This window comes from Rhineura floridana, chromosome 3 (assembly GCF_030035675.1).
Source record: "Rhineura floridana isolate rRhiFlo1 chromosome 3, rRhiFlo1.hap2, whole genome shotgun sequence".
Classification (NCBI taxonomy): Eukaryota; Metazoa; Chordata; class Lepidosauria; order Squamata; family Rhineuridae; genus Rhineura; species Rhineura floridana.
Window position 1 is genome coordinate 189,335,875 of NC_084482.1, and position 14,377 is coordinate 189,350,251.

The following is a 14,377-nucleotide window of genomic DNA, read 5'->3' on the forward strand; positions in this document are numbered from 1 at the left end:
TTCCATGCATCCAGTAGAGGCTGGTCCAATAGGGCAAATAGGATAGTTCCCTACCAGCCCGCAGTCAGGTCTCAACCAGCTGCCATATACCTGCCTTCTTGTTTACAAACACTCCAGGGGATGGCACTGCGGCCTGTCAGCTTCCTCCTTAGTCTCAGTGTTGCCCTTGTAGAACTCGGCAGGGAGGAGGATGCCATTGGCTCTGGCTTCACTTGCTGTGGGCCTTCCTGCCTTCTGCCCCACTGGTCCCAATAAGCACCAGCCACTACAACATGCAGCCAAATGTAATATGGAATATATATTACATTTTTATTCCGCCCTTCTTCCAAGGAGCTTGGAGCAGCAAACATGGCTTACACACACGCACATGTGATCCTCCCAACAAATCTGTGAGGTAAGTTAATCTGAGAAACAATCATTTGCCTAAGATCATTGAGTGACATTCATGGTCTGGTAGGAATTTGAGCCTGGGTCTCCCCGGTCCAAGTCTAGCATAATCACTGTTCTACACCACTTTGCTCAAGAGTGTGTGTGTGGTGTCCGTATCCATCCTCCCACCCTCAGGAAAAATTATTACAAGCCCAGCAAAGTCAATACTGGCGGGGGGGGGGGGGAAGAGGAAGAACTCTTAAGTGCTTGAAGAACAATTTATTATAGGCCCAATGCATTTCAGAATCATCCTTCAGGGGCACATTTTGTGCAGCAATTTCCATCAAGTGCATAAACTGTTTTAGTAACAGGAGTTACTATTGTAGTTTATGTACTTGATGGATATTGCTATGCAAAACACATCAGGCTTAAATTAAATTTTCAAACAGCTGGAGTTCTTCCTCTCCTTCCTGTGTTTTTCCAATCAGTTCCCCAAACGGTAGGAATTCTTCTGACTGCAGGGTATTCCAGTTAGCACTTCATCCCTTAACTGCCCTTTCCTTTGCCAAACTAGCAGGGCCTACAGATGGGGCAGTGCTGTCTAGGCCATGGGTTCCCCAGCTGTGGTTCGTGGACCATCAGTGGTGTGCAAGCTTCATTTAGGTGGGCCACAGTATGTCTGGATTTGTGGTTGAAGATGGGCGACAGCACATTCATCATATTAAATGTTCATATTCATTGTAATTGTATTTTTATTGCTCCTTTTGTTTTTTATATTGAATTTTACTGTAATTCTATGGAATGCAAATTTTCATACAATACACAAGAAATAAACCAATAAAAATACAATTAAAAATCATACAGCATCTAGCACAGAACATGACAATTGCTACAACAGGCTGAAAAATCATGAGTGGTCTGCCAAGACCCTCAGGAAATTTCAAGTGGTTTGTGGGGGGGAACGTTTGGGAACCACTGCTCTAGGCCATGCTTTCAGGATTCCTCTGTGCATCCTTGCTCTCATCTTCAATACGGTGTTGCTACTTGCGTTTGAATTAGAGCAGGGAGGGGTGATTTATTTACTGCCCTTTTATCCTGTTTGAATTTAAAAATGTACACCATAAAATAATAAAACAGCAAATTCAATATTTAAAAACAGTTAAAATGAAAGGTTGAAATGCCAGCGTATAAACTTTGACATCTGTAGAGTTAAATTGACGAGTGATACTGAGGTGAACATACTTTTTATATAGGGAGGATGAGGTTGTTCCTTGAGGCAGGAGAGGATTTGATTTGAACTAGGGTTTCTCAGGACTGAATCCTGGAACCTGTTTCCTATGCCCAGCTCTAGAGCACATTTAGGAGTATTTCTGAGCATGTGCAGAGTACCTTTTACTCACCTGTGAATAACTGCAACTAATTCTCCATAAATCTGGGATTAGGGAAAACGCCTTCCATGACTTTTGTGCAGGCTTGTGTTCTGGCCTATTTATTAAAACTGTCTTCTTAGAGTAAGAACAAGCCACTCCCCCCCCCTAAAAAAGCTATTCTGTAGTTTCTACCACTTTGTAGCCTTAATTTGGTAATTCTGAATTTCTGTTAAGAGTGTTTAGGGCTGCAGCTTGCTCTTTGCTCCCATGCATATTTTCTTGGAAGCAAATCCTGTAAGCTTCAATAGGCCTTTGTGCCAAACAATTTGCCAGGTAAGGTGCTGGGCGCCCTCCAGTAAGGAGGGGCAATTCAGTTCGCTCAAGATAGTAACCTCTCATCCCAGTGAAACTACCATGACCACAGCTTTGCACTGTCCTCACAGGTGCAGCTGTAGAACCAGCACCTTTTCCTAGGCATAAGGGATGAGCCTGGGTGAGTGGTCCGTGATCTTGTTTGGATGGAGTGCTAATAGTACACGTAGCCCTGGATGGGCATTCTAACAGGTCACACTGCTTCTAGGGACAAAGATATTCTATAGGATCTGGATAGGGAACCTATGGCTCTTCAGATATTGTTGGACTACAACTCCCTGACCATTGGCCATGCTGGCTGGGGCTGATGGAAGCTGGAGTCCAACAATGTCTGAAGGGCCACACAGATTCCCCACCACTGCTAGGATAGGGAGAAGTTGCCCTTCTTTGCAGGGCAGAGGTGCTGTCTCGGGTTTCAGAAGTGGAGGCAAGATTCACAGCAATTATAGAAGGATCTGAACAGTATCATGAAGGAAGAGGCCAAACAGAAGATCTAACAATAACAAGAACTTTACTATAACTAATTATATACAGAGAACAAGGCCCACAGCATGGTGTTGCTTGTAAGGCAGGCCTGGAACTGAAACTGCCACAGCCTGGGGCTGACTCAGCAGTTCCTGATATGGCAAGCCTGAAGGGCCAATACACTATAGGATCTATTCTATTTCATTCATTTATTTATTAAATTTATCTCCCACCCTTTCTCTCAAAAGCAGCCCAGGACAACAAACGGGCGAAAAAACACTAAAAACATCTTAAAAACATCTTTAATTTTTTTAAAAACATCTGAAAAAATAGTTTCCAACACAGATGCAGACTGGGATAAGGTATCTACTTAAAAGGCTTGTTGAAGAGGAAGGTATTCAAGTTTAAATTGGGCAATCCACCACCCAAAAACCAACTTCAGAATTTTTAAAAAATGTCTGTTACCTTTTTTACACCACATAGAGGAGTGCCTAAAGCATATTCACATAGGGTTTGAAATGCAAGTAGTGGAGCCCAACTTCTAATTTATTGCAATCTTTCCTAAATGTCCATCCTATTGTAAAGTTTGGGGTGAAAAAGGCCCCAAAGTTGAAGCCCTCAAGGAGGGTATTGCAGTGAGAGGATGTAGCTTTTGCATGAGAGAGACAGATTGGCAACTCAGGGGCATAGACCCTCTCCTGCATCTTCACTTAGACATTGATGGAGTGTTCAGAACAGCACTTTGTGTGTGTGTGTGAATAACTGTTATTGGTTTGATTTTACAGACATTGAAATTACACTTAAATCTGCAAATATATGTAGAGAGATGGAGTACTGTATTCATGCTGTCATTATGTAATATGCTGATATCAAGGTTTGTGTCTGTGACAAGATGTTCACATGACTAGCTGATTATGAACATGCCTTGCCACAGATCTAATAGTCATGTGAACTACTTTTTATATTTTTAGTAATGGGGGGGAACCCTTCTTTTCCCACATGTAAGTGGTAGCACATCCATTGCTAACAACAAGATTATATCTTCAAAACAGAAGAACAAAATTGTGAGAAGATGTCCAGATTGTATGCAACAGAGATAGGTAATTACAAGTGTACTATGGAGAAAGGCCTGACGGAACCTTTGCCTATGTAGGTTTACTCAGAAGAAAATTATGCTGGTTTTAGTCGGACTTACTCTCAGGTAAGTGTGCACAGGAATGCAGCTTAAAGCAGTAAGGATCTGGGTAGGGTTTCCAGCGGTCAAGTAATGAAGCTGTAGTGCTCTGGAATGGTCTTATTTTGTCAGTGTGACTCCCCAGTGCCTCTGTTTTGGCAGCCTTGATTACACATGCCTGCACATACCATGTGTTTATGGAGAGAAACAAGAATAAAACATGATGTGTGTGTGAACATAAGAAGAGTCCTGCTGGATCAGGCCAAAGGCCCATTTAGTCCAGCATCCTGTTCTCACAGTGGCCAGCAGAAGCATATGGGAAACCCACAAGCAGGACTTGAGTGCAAAGGTACTGTCCCCTCCTGTGGTTTCCAACAACTGGTGTTCAGTAGCATGATACTGCCTCTGACAATGAAGGTAGAATATAGACAGCAGGATTAGTAGCCATGAATTTATCTAATACTCTTTTAAAGCCATCCAAGTTGGTGGCCATTCCTGCCTCCTGTAGGAGCGTGTGCATGCATTGTGTACATGCACAATACACACACAGTGGCTGCTCAGCTTCAAGTTTTCCTGGATGAATCGGATTATCTAGACCAGCCTTTCCCAACTAGTGGGCCACCAGATGTTGTTGGACCACAATTCCCATCTTTCCTGACCATTGGCAATGCTGGCTGAGGCTATGGGAGTTGTGGTCCAGCAACACCTGGTGGCCCACTAGTTGGGAAAGGCTGATCTAGACCTTTTCCAATCAGGCTTCATGTCTGGGACAGACTGCCTTGGTCACTCTGCTTGATGATCTATGCCAGGCGTCAGATACGAAGGAGTGCATCCCTGTTAGTGTTGCTGGACCTCTCAGTGGCTTTTGATACCATCAACCATGGTATTCTTCTGGGCCATCTAGTTGGGATGGGATTGGGAGGCACCATATTACAGTTGCTCCGGTCCTACCTGGCGGACAGGTCCCAGAAAGTGGTGCTGGGAGATTACTGCTTGACCCACCTGGCTACTGGCCTATAGTGTCCCGCAGGGTTCTATGCTGTCTCCCATGCTCTTTAACATCTGCATGGAACCACTAGGAGAGATCATATGAAGATTTTGAGTACAATGTCATCAATATACTGATGACACACAACTCTATCTCTCCTTACCACCTGATTGCAGGGAGGGAGTGCTCATCCTAAACTGGTGCCTGGAGGCTGTGAAGGGTTGAATGTGGGCTAACAAACTGAAACTAAATCCAGACAAGATGGAAATGTTGCTGCTCAAGGGGAAAGCTGTGCCAAGCATAGACCTGCAACCTGTTTTGGACGGGGTCACACTCCCTTTGAAGGAACAGGTCCACACTTTGGGAGTGCTCCTGGATCCTGCCCTGCTGCTTGACTATCAGGTAGCTGCAGTAGCCAGGAGTGCTTTTGGCCAACTCAAACTGATCTACCAGCTGCACCCGTTCCTGGAAGCAGTTGACTTGGCGACAGCGACACATACATTGGTGACATCAAGGCTTGATTACTGTAATGCACCCTATGTGGGGCTGCTTTTGAAAATGGCTCAGAAAATGCAGTTGGTTCAAAATGCAGCAGCCAGAGAGTTAACTGGATTGCGGTGTGAGGATCATATCAGCCCAGTGCTTTATTCACTGGCTCCCAATTTGTTTCCAGGCCCAATTCAAAGTGCTGGTTTTGTCCTTTAAAGCCCTAAATGGCCTTGGACCAATGTACCTCAGGGACTGCTTATGCCCATATGTACCTGCCCGTGATTTAAATCAGCTGCCTCTGGTCTTCTCTGCGTGCCTGGAATGCAAGATGTTAGACTGACAGGCACATGAGAGACAGCCTTTTCAGCTGAGGCCCCCAAGCTCTGGAATACCCTACCACAAGAAGCCCACTCTGCTCCCTCCCTGGTGGTGTTCCAGAGACTTCTGAAAACCATTTTGTTCTGGAGAGCCTTTGGGAGGAATTGAAGGTAGAGCCTGAAATGGATTTGATTGCCCCCCTTTTAGTTTTACCTCTTTAATCCCTTTTAATATCACTCCCCTATATTTCTTAACTGTATTTTATCTATTTTTATCTATTTTTGTGTGTGTGTTTTTATTGTATATGATTTTATTGTGAGCTGCCCTGAGTGCCCTATTGTAGAGTAGAAGGGCTGGATAGAAGAAGAAGAAGAAGAAGAATGTGTATATGAAATGAATGGCAAGATGTAAGAATGCAAATTAAATGTGACATTGCTTTACCACCATAATTTATTCCAACCATGGTTTTAAGGCATCCTTCCTCAACCTCCAGAAGTTTGGGGTACAATTCCAATTAGGCCCAGCCAGTACAGACATGCTAGCTAGGGCTGATGGGAGTTGTAGTCCCAAATATCTGGAGAGCACCAGTTTGGGGAAGACTGGTTTAAGGCTTTTCTGTTTGCAGAGCATGTGCAGAATTTCACATAATCTTGCATTAGTTCAGAATTCTGCTCTTCCGTCTGCCATGATATTTTCACAAAGAGATACCGGGCTTCTCTTGGATCAGGCATGGGGAACCTCTGACCTCCTGGCCAAGTTAGGCTTGGTAGGGACCGTAATTTGGCCCACAAGGTTGTTTTCTCTCAGCCATGCCCATATTAGGTGTGGGGCAGGTGAAGATGCAGCTGCAAGGGAACAATGGGGAGTTTTAAAGCGTGCTCTTGATTTTTTCTTGGCAAGTGGGGCTTTCAGTTAGCACAGAGCAGCTGACTTAGAGATGGAACAAGACAAGAACTACAAGCCGAAGTCTAGAAGTGCAATAAAAAGAATTTCCAGGATGCTGCAAGTCAGCTGTGTAACGAAGCAGTAGAGATAGGATATCAGAGTATTGCAGTGAAGGGTCAGGGACCACTTCCAAACATTTGTTTTCTTTCAGTCCAGACCAGAGGCACTTGCTGAAGTGGAACAAACAGACTGGAAGTCTCGGAAGTTACTGCTATAGGCTTTATGTCTTACAGGTCACAGGCTGCAATCCTCTTGGGGAAAAGTTCCACTGATCTCAGTGGGACTTACTTCTGAGAAACCATGCTTAGGATTGTACTGACAATGGGGGAAACGTTTAATCATGCAGTTCATAGTGCAGAGCTGACTAGCTGACTGCTAGCTGTTTTTGAGTACCCTTTATCTCTATGGTCAAGACCCGATATGGGCAGTATTACTGTTATCAGCCTTACTATTGGCATAGATTGTGAAATCTTCCGCCAAAAAAATCCTACAAAGTGAGTGCATAGGTTTTGTTAAACTGTGACTTCTCAGTATCTGTGGGTTTGTGACTTTCCAGTCCAAAATCAGCTGGGTCTTGAATGGCGCTTTTGACTAGAGTTGTCATATTTCTTTTTTCTAGCAGGGGTCCTGTGTGTTTGATAGTATTATAAGTAGAATCATAGTTTGGAAGGTCTGTCAAAGGTCATCTAGTCTAACTTTTTCCCAATGTAGGAAATTCACTACTACGTCATCCCTGATAAGAAAATAAGAGTCCTGTTGGATCAGGACACAGACCCATCTAGTCCAGCATCCTCTTCCCACAGTGGCCAACCAGATGTCTATGGAATGCAAGCAAACAGGATCTTCAGTGCAACAGGGCTCTCCCCCACTTGTGATTACCAACAACTTGCATTCAGAGGCATACTGTTTCCGACAGTGGAGGTAAAATAACTAGTTGGCTATCCAGCCACTGCTTAGAAACCTCTAATGAGGGAGAATCCACCAACTTCCAACTTCCACTGTTGAACACCTTGTATATACCGTCAGGAAGGTCTTCCTAAAGTTTGCAATTTGAACCTGTTCATTCAGGTCCTACTCTCTGGAGCAACAGAAAGCGAATTTTGTCCCACATATCTATGTGGTGGCCCTTCAAATATTTGAAAATGACTACCACATCACAGCCTTTTAATAACCTCTTCATCATGTTAGTTTTTGTGGGGGGAGGGATGGGAATTCTTTAATTTGTCTCTTTACCATGTTCAACATTCCCAGCTCCTTCAACCTTTCCTCACAGGACACTCTCCAGGCCCCTCACCATCCACAAAAACTCAATGGGTAACTGCTTTACCCCGTCTCTGCATCTCTACCCTAGGAAAATCGGCACATTTTCAATACATGCTGTTAATACAAATATTCAAAGCATAGGAGCCTTGCCAGAAAGAAAGGTGGCCACCCTCATTCTGGCAGGCAGCTTTCCTGTATTATTTCTGTCCATCCACCAGTGATCCACTGGTCTTGCTGATCAGACAACCTCTCTCTTGTTTGCTTTTCAGGTTGGACTTCTTTCTCCAAGGGATATATGCTGGCCTTTGGTCACTCCCCTTGGCTTCCCAATTGTGACTCCTGCTTTGGTTCCCCTCTCTCCGAATAAGGTACGTTTGTTGGGATAGAACAGCCTAACCTATAAATGGGCCAATCCAATGAAGGCAGAATTAGATGGCACTAGAGACACAGAGTGTCCACTTATGCTCCATCTCTTACTGGTAACACTGAGTATAATACAACATATGGTGCGATGTTATCACATTGCGAATGGCCAATGAGATAGGGGGGAAGAGCACAGTGTACTGTAGTAGACATTTCCAGGACCAATGTCATGGGTCAGCGTAGTCTGGCATCTCTTAAGGATCGCAGTCTGGCGGGAGTGGTACAACAGAAATAATATCCAAATTCTGTGCAAAGCTAGCCCCAATTCCAACCAAGAGAAGCTGAATTCATTTTCAGTGTGTGTAAATTACATAAATTGAAATATTGCATAATTTGCTCTGCTAGTTATTCAGTGGGGTGGGAAACAAGGGTCACAGAATCACAAAGGTGGAAGGGACCTCACTACGTCATCTACTCCAGCCCCTTGTTGATACAGTGCTACAGCATCCCAGATAGGAGGGCTGGCCCTCCAGCCTCCTCTTAAAATCCTGCAATGAAGGAAGGCCACCATATTCTAAGGCAGTCTGTCCACTGTTGAACAGCTTGTACTATCAGCAAGTCTTTCTTAATACCTCGTCAAAATCTCTTTTCTTGTAGTTTAAACCTGTTGGTTCAGGTCCTACCTTCTGGAGGAACAGAAAACCAATTTGTCCCATTATCTATGTGACAGCTGTTCAAATATTTGAAGATAGCTATCTCATCTGAAAGGCTGTCATGTCAGATGAGTTATGGAGCTAAGGAGGAAGCTAAAATCCAACCCTGTGAGTATCAGAAATCTTATGTGGCTTCCAAACTTGTAGCAGGCATTAAAACACATTCTTTTAAGCCTGTTTCTACAGAAATTAGGGCTAAATATGTGCTTAAAAAAAGAAAGCCGAGATTAGCCAGATGTCGAATTCTGCTCTGAAAGTGGTGCACTTTTACCGCCACCCCTCAAGAAGCTTGGTGTACATGGTTTTCCCCTCCCTATTTTCCTTACAACAACCCAGTGAGGTAGGTTGGACTGAAAGTATGACTGATCACCCAGTGAGTTTCGTGGCTGAGCTGGAATCTTAACCCAGTCCACGACACTGTCTGCTGCCCCACGCTGGGTCCATGGTGACTGTACAGAATTACAAGTATGTACAACTTGGACCATGGAGTGGGAAAGGTGGATTCCCAGCATGATGGATTCCCAGCAGAGCTGAGGAATGAAAGAGTGAATAGGGTAAAATCTGAATGGAGTCAGTAGATTTGGAGGATTTCAAGTTTTTCTAGAGCTAGGATGGTTAGAGATGAGCTGATTATGGTCCTAGTGACACAGAAGACCTATTTGCTGTATAAGACAAGCCCTGACAGAATGCTGCATCATGCTCCCCAATCAAGGGCTCACTCTGTTGAGTGAGGCCCAGGAAAGAGGGTCTATGTTCTCAGTCCCTTGTTTGGGGAGTCATGGTAGTTTCCCATTTAACTCTGCTTATTCCTCCATTATCTGGGACTACAGTTCCTATTACTTCATCCCCTGCAGTGTCGGCCCTGTCTACCCCTCTGCAACTACCAAATGGGACCAGGTGCACAGTCAGCCTCGAAAGCATAGCTGCCCATCTCCACAACCAGCAGCGGGCAGCTATTATGCAGCAGAAGGAGCTCAGTTAGTGAGGGGGACAGATTCAATGTGGGGCAGGGGAGGGAACCAAGGAAGGTACCAGTGATAATGTTTAGGATCATGAATATTACAATGCCTACACAGAGCTTTGGAAAAGTTACTTTTTTGAACTACAACTCTCATCAGCCCTTTCTGAACTACAACTCCCATCAGCCCCAGCCAGCATGGCCACTGGATTGGGCTGATGGGAGTTCAAAAAAGTAACTTTTCCAAGCTCTGTGCCTACATAGCCTATAATGAAAACATGAAACATTACTATGCAGATTCATTATCCCAATAATTCTAACAACAGCAACCTCAGCGCCAGGTTGTTGGATGTTTATGTGGAGGGATGGGGGTGGGCAGAGGTTGGGAGGCCCTCCAGATGCTGGATTCCAACTTCCATCAGTTCCACACCCTCCTTGAGTGTTTTTGCTTGGCTGGGAGGCATCCTTGAACTCTAATAATGCCTTTTGCTCCTCAGGATAGAGGATAGAAAGGTGTGTGTAGAAACTAGCCTGCTCTACAAAGGTTACATTTACGTTTGTTGCTTTGCCCACTTTTGCCTCTGATCCCACCCACCACTGGCATGTGGCCCCCGGCAGGTTGCCCAGAAGGAAATGTGGCCCTTGAATGGAAAAAAGGTTCTTTGCTCCTGTTCTAGTTCTTGCCAACCAAAACAATGTGCTCCCACCATTGTCCAATATACACTGGTGTTCTTCATCTAACACTGCTACCAACCTGAGCCCTTGCATCACCTGCTGCAATGACAGTCCCCTACCTAGGGATGAGTGAGAAATTCGATTCTGTTTCCATTTCAAGCTCAATCTCTCAAATTCGCACTTTCTGAAACAATATGAGAACCGAAACAGCCATCTTTTGAAGTTCGCTCTTACTCAAATTTTGTAATGCGGTTCGCCAACCAATGTTCACAAAAGTGCATGGAAAATGTATATATGAGTGAAAATAACATAAAAATGCATTATATGATAAGAAACTGCTTGCAAAAAATGTGTCCATTGGTCAAAACTGCTATTAAAAATGTGTTCATTAGGAAAAATTCATATTAAAATGCAGGAGAATTTTCATGAAGATTAAAAAACCCCACAAATTGCTGCAGAAATGTGGAGAACTGAATTTGAGATTGGAAAAATCTGAAGCTGAGAGAACTGAAATTGACAGATCTTTCCACCCCTACCCCTACATCTTGCTACAGGAGAGCTGTGTTGCCCAGCCATAGTTGCCCAGCACTGAACTATCAATACAGCTGCATTATACTTTGTCCGTCTGTTCATGCATCTAGTCCAGTATTCTTTTTATGCTGACTGGCTCTTCAGCATTTAGGTACAGAGGAAGCTGCCTTGCACCGTCAGACCATTGGTCCATCTAACTCAGTCTTGTCTACACTATGCCCCACTTTTCAACCAGGAGTGGCTCCCAAAGTGACTTACAATTTAAAATCTCTAGAAAACGACACTGTAATTAGGGCTATGTCGGTATGGGGAGGAAAAGAAACAGGCATTTAGTGGAGCAGTCCAGATTCTAGACTTTTCTCTCCAGAGGGCAGGAGAAGAAACAGCTGCTCATGTGTATTATCTCAGCGTGTCTTACAACACCCCGGTAAGGTAGGTCGTTATTATTCCATATTACAGATGAGGATGGGCTGAGGTAAACATTGCTGCTAGCCCAAATCTAACCATGTTTTTCACGGAGGTCTTACTGATTTCAGTGGGGTTTATTCCACTTAAGTGTTTTTAAAGATGTTTTAATATATGTTAATGCATTTTTTTATAATTTTTATAGTGTTTTTATTTGCCGATCTGGGCTTCTACTGGGGGGAAGGGTGGGACATCATCATCATCATCATAAAAGTATGTTTAGCTGTCCAGCCTGTTATGGTGGTAAAAGAGAGATTTAGTGCAGCTACTAGAACAGAAATGCTTGACACCAAGCTGACACACCCAATGGTATGAGAACAAATGAACTGATGGTGCCTGCTCTTTTCAAGTGTTTGTTCATTATATATTTATTAGATTTCTATCCCGCCCTTCCTCCCAGTAGGAGCCGAAGGCGGCAAGTGCTATCCTGAAAGGAGTTTTTGTTTGCTTGCAAGATGGAACAAAGGCATTAAGAAACACCTGTGAAAGCAGGGAGAGAGAAAAGAGAAGGAATTCAATTTAAGTTGCCAGAAATCTTTCATATTTGGAGTTGAGGATAGCAGAGCCCTTTTAGAAGAGCGAGGAATGTGATACAGCAGTGCTAAAAGATCTTCACTACCTTCTTGGCTTTTTTTCCTGGACTCAGTTCAAAGTGTTGTTGGGTGGCTAACCTGTGGCCCTATCAGAGATGTTCCACTACAGCTCCAGGATGGCTGGTGTTCAGGGCTGACGGCAGTTACAGCTTGGGGATGGGGGCTGTGTAACTCAGTCCTAGAGCCCGTACTTCAAATGCAGATGGTCTCGGGTTTGGTCTTCCGATAGGGCTGGAAACGTCTCCTGTCTGAAATCCTGGAGAGCCGCTGCCAGTCAGTGTTGACAATATTGAGCTATATGGAGCAATGGTCTGACTGTAGAAGGCAGCTCTCTATTATGTAACCTGATACTCCTTTAAATGTATGGTGCAGATGTGGCCAGAGTCTCTTCTGTGGTAACACCGGAATGATGGAATTATCTCCCTATACATGTTCACCTGATGCCATCGTTTAGGGACCAGGTGAAACCTTCCCTATTCTCGTGATTTTGTTGGCATGTGAAAGTCTTTTAATGTTTTTTGCCAGTTTTTTTAAAACTGGTTTGGCTTGTTTTTTTTTTTCATTTTGATCATTGGTTTTGATATTGTGTATTTTTATATTGCTTGCCAAAAGCCACCCTCTGTCCATTTGTGGTGAAAGGCAAGACATAAATGGCATGCATGCATCAATGATCATGTACTGACAAGCCTTTTGAGTGAAAAGGAGGTCTGAGCATGTGTTGAGTCACAGGAATAGTTTTAGCACTAACTTTATGTGTAGTGGCTATTTTATTTCTGCTAAGAATTGCAGATTTGTTTGTGTGTGAGCGCAAGTGGCTCTTAATCTTAATCAGTAGCATAATGGCAAATTCAGAAGTGCGGGGTCCCTTCATATTAGGCATAATTGCCCCCTCCCCCTTCTTTGCTGCAGGGTTGAGAATGAGATCCTTGTTAATACTTTCTTCCATGATAGACATCTCTCAGAGCCAATAAGCATGAAAGGGGAGAGTGTTAGCTACTGAGAAGACTCACCTCAGTGGCTGACTCACCACTTTTAACTCTGATTTGCTCCAATCAGCAGGAAGGGTCAAGGAAGCATGTTAGAAGATTCTTCTCAGTGGCTAATACACTCCCCTTTCAGGCTGATTGGCTCACAGGATGCTGGAAACACAGGGAGCCTGCTGGGACCATGCTCCCAAAAAAGTAAAGGGTTTAGGACCCACCCACCCCCAAGACTCTGGACAACTACACCCCTGATCTTAATGCAATAAGGACCATTATTCAGCAAAATAAAATAAAGATTAGATCTCCGTGTCCTCTTTATAACATGAGTCTATTTTTTTTCCTAATACTTAAAAAGAAAACAGAACTATTAAGTAGTCATGTTTGTCTCTGGTAGGGGTACAAGAAATCTAAGCTACATAGAATGAAATTGTTCTGCCCTTCTTAAAACTATTTATTCTGAGCAAACGAGGCATTTTGCTGCCTGAGGGAAAGGACAAGATTGTACCCATCCCTCCTTCCCACCAACAGAATCCAACTGGACTGGCAGTTGGATCTCTTCCCCACTGTACATTTAGAGCACATGGCTTCCTCCAAAGGCTCCTGGGAACTGTAGTCTACCCCTCACAGAGCTACCATTGTTGTTATATTTATTACCCATCCTTCACTAGAAGGTCCTAGAGCAGGTCACAGCAATGTAAAATACAATAATAAAAAACAGTTTAAAACAATTTACGGTCACAACTAGAGTGGGTCCCAAAAATATATCCTTAAGTGTCAAAGGCCAGGGTAAAGAGGTGCATCTTCAGCATACAACGGAAGCTGTATAATGAAGATGCCCGATTAACTTCTATGAGGAGGGGATTCCACAATTTAGGGGCTATCACCCCGAAACTTCAAAGGATGGTGAAACTACCAAGAGGGCCTGCTATGCTGATATTAACATCTGAGATGGTCTGTAGGGAAGGAGGTGGTCTTTCAAATAGTTGGGGCCTAAGTTGTTTGGAGTTTTAAATATTAATGTGAGCACCTTGAATTGAGCCTGGAAATGAACTGGCAACCAATACAGCTGTTTTTTTAAAAACAGGGGTCTAAATAGAAGCCCAGTCAGTAATCTGGTTTCTGTGTTTTGGACCAGTTGATTTTTTCCAAGTTATCTTCAAGGGCAGCCCCATGTAGCACACATAGCAATAACTAGTCTGAAAGATAACAGGGCACGGAGTACCATGGCCAAGTCATATCTGTCCGAAAGGGGCTATAGCTGGTGAACCAGACAGCACTGGGAAAAGGCACTCCTAGCCATGGAGGCCACCTGAGCCTCTTTTGACAATGCTGGATCCCGAGCA